This window comes from Nannospalax galili, unplaced genomic scaffold, assembly GCF_000622305.1.
Source record: "Nannospalax galili isolate Female #2095 unplaced genomic scaffold, S.galili_v1.0 scaffold100, whole genome shotgun sequence".
NCBI lineage: Eukaryota > Metazoa > Chordata > Mammalia > Rodentia > Spalacidae > Nannospalax > Nannospalax galili.
This window is the reverse complement of record NW_008352891.1, coordinates 6,149,581-6,152,474: the sequence shown is the minus strand read 5'-3', so window position 1 is coordinate 6,152,474 and position 2,894 is coordinate 6,149,581. Positions and strand designations below refer to the sequence as shown.

Below are 2,894 nucleotides of genomic sequence, written 5' to 3'. Positions count from 1 at the left end.
CTCCGCACCTTCCCGACCGCAGCCTGTCCCTCAGGCGGGAGGTGGCGGCGTCCAGGCCGCCCTCACGGGCGACGCCCCCCGCCCGGCCCGGGCCCCTCGCGGCGGCCGGCGGACCTCGCAGCGGCCCCCAGCACTCACCTTCTAGTCTCCGCGGCCGCGACACGAATCCCACCACTTTGATCTCCTTTTGGCTTTAGCCTAGGACCCTCCCGTCTCAGCCTAGCCCAGAGCCGAGAAGCGAGCCGTTGCCCAATAACGCGCTGCACCTCCCCCTAGAGTCCCGCCTCCCACGCCTCTTCTAACCAATCAGGAGCGAGCGCGCGGAAGGGGGCGCAGGGGGCGGTGCGGGAAGGGAAGTGGAGGCTAAGAGGGTGGGTCGGCTTAGGAAAGTTCGGTTGGCCAGCAGGCTGCGGCTTTGGCCACGGGGTTTCCTCCAATTAGATCCAGGGTGAATGGACGTCACTGTTGCCATAGCGATGCAGTTACTAACTCCCCTCGTCTTTCCAGCCAGCCCGACACTCTTGGGCGCGGCGCGAGACCCGCTGGCGCGCACTGCCTCCGCGACTGCTGCCGCGTGTTCTGCTGCAGCGGCCACTGCGGATGCGGCGTTGCATCTCGAGGGCTGCTGCAGCTGCAGCTCAGGTGGACGCCAGCTGTGGCTGGACATCGGAGGGTGACATAACTGTCCGTTTTGTTGCCCAATCGCCTTTCTTTCCCCCACTTTCCTAATTGTGACAAAGGTTTGGAGACTCCAAAACCTAGCCTTTATGACGATCCTATTAGCGCTACAAATTAGAAATAATCCCATCCCCGTTAGAAAAGAATTCGTTCCTGGAGAAAGTGCCTTGATCCAAGTGTGCACCCGGAGACCTGAAATTCAGGAATTCCCTCGTGGAAAGGTAGATCCAGGAGATCCGGGCAGGTCCGTGTGACAGGGCCAGGCATTGTGATTTTCTTAAAAGTGGAAATTGACGTTAAGTACGGTTTGGAGAAGCATAGGGGTGAATACCCTCTCCCCACAGCAATTTTTACACCTTTCCTACTTCTCCAGATTATACTTGTGAATACTTTTTTTTTTTTTTAACGTGTGTAAAGCATGTGTACATGGCTCTTTTCCTGGTATTATTTTTGAGAATTCCTTTGAAAAGCTAAAATTCTCTCCCTGTCCTTGATTTCTGATTTTCTCCTCTTGGTGAACACCCTTCTGAAATGAGAGCGCTTGGCTGTGTATTTAGAGTCATCTCTAACATTTTCTTTTCCTTTGAAGCCTCTCAGCTCTTCCACAGTCCCCAAACTCCAAATAAGGTGGCTGTCCTGCCAGAACGAAATTGCCACCTGGGCTCACACAGCTATGATTCCAATTCCAGCGTGTCCAAGGGATCTTAGAAAGGCAATAATTGCCTCAGGCAAAAGAGGATCCAGATTCTAAGTGGAACCTAACGGCTCTTGAGACTCTAGAAGGGAGAGTCTGAGATTGCAGACAGATGGGAGAGGAAGGCACAGACTTTCCAGAAAATCGGATTCCCTCCCAGCTGCCCCTCCTTGCCTAACTTGTAAAGGTTGCTTTGTGCTTTGACAGACAGGAGAGGCCTGGTTGGAAAAGGCCTGTGTCTTAATACAGAAATGCCTTACTATGTTCTCTTGCTCTAGGAAGAGGGCTTGCTGTTATTTCTGGAATCCCTGGGGCCAGACTGCAGACACACAAGCGGTTATGGCCCTGTGGGCTAGGGTGGAGCTGGACACAGAGAAATCCCAGTGGAAAGAATTTGCATGTGGAAGGTTAGATAAAATGTTGTATAACCAGCGAATTTCAGGCTTTCGGAAATTAGAGCAGCAAGCTCTAGGCATGGAGAGGAGACACCAGTGGAAGTAGATGAGGGAGATGGAGCCCCTTGAGGAGGAGTTGTTAAAAGGCTGAATTTCAGAGGACTACTACCCACAAAGACTAAATTCTTTGTCAAAGACTGTGCTGGCATCTCTCCAGGTAACCTTGAGCAAGTTTTTGCCACTCTTTGTACCCTACTCCCTAAAAATCTCTGCTTTCATACAATCAAATATTTATTGCACACCCTCTCAGATAGTTATGATTATGTGAAATCAAAACCAGTGAAACACTATAAAATTGTAATGTATGAGGATCTCCAGGGATTCTCCCTCTGAGCCTGAAAGAAGTCAGGTTAGAGAAAAATAAAGCTCTGGGGACTTGAAGTCCCTGGACACAGAAAGGCTAACATTTATTGAGTAATTATATGTATCAATTACTATAAAAGTCTTTTTCAAGGATTAACTCATTCAATCTGCTTAATGCCACTAGAAAGTAAGTACTGTTGTAACTACCATCTTCAATTCAAAAATAAGGAAACTGAGGCACAGCCTGGGTAAATATCATGGACATGGTCACCCAGCCATTGAGCACCAAAGCCTACATATAGATGTGTGTATTGTGGGTGTCAAAGTTCATCCTTAGATCTTTGCTGTGGCTGCCTCACCGAGTCTTCTCAGAGCTCTGGTAGGGTTTATGAAGAGTCCTAGGAAGGATCAAATTAATCCTCTTGGTGTTGTATCACACCAACATGCTAAGGACTCTAGGAACAGACAACTAGCAAAGAAAGTACTGAGAAGCTATTACCTTACTTACTTGAAGTTCTTAGTTTTTCTAAATTACCTGGTAGAAAGAAAGAAGCTGCTGCGGCAACACAGGAAACGTTAAACTTGGAGCCAGATGATCCTAAATCTCAGCCTTGCTATTTGTGAATTGACCTTGGACATCTTGATCCTCCTTGAACCTCAGTTTCTTTTATCTATATCCAGTAAAAACAATCTGTAACTCAGAGGGCTTCAGAGAGTAAGTGACCTATCACATAGAAAATATGGAATGACTAGCAATTGTCCAG

General features: G+C 48.5%; 1 protein-coding gene across 1 annotated transcript in view; it reads right to left on the bottom strand.

The window, feature by feature from the left end:
• Positions 1-292, bottom strand: part of Ywhaq (tyrosine 3-monooxygenase/tryptophan 5-monooxygenase activation protein theta) — a 46,285-nt gene extending 45,993 nt beyond the window's left edge. Inside the window, exon 1 of the mRNA XM_008850126.3 lies at positions 139-292. The gene's annotated coding sequence lies outside the window, so the exon portion shown is untranslated. The remainder of the gene's footprint in view (positions 1-138) is intronic.
• Positions 293-2,894: the final 2,602 nt, after the last annotated feature.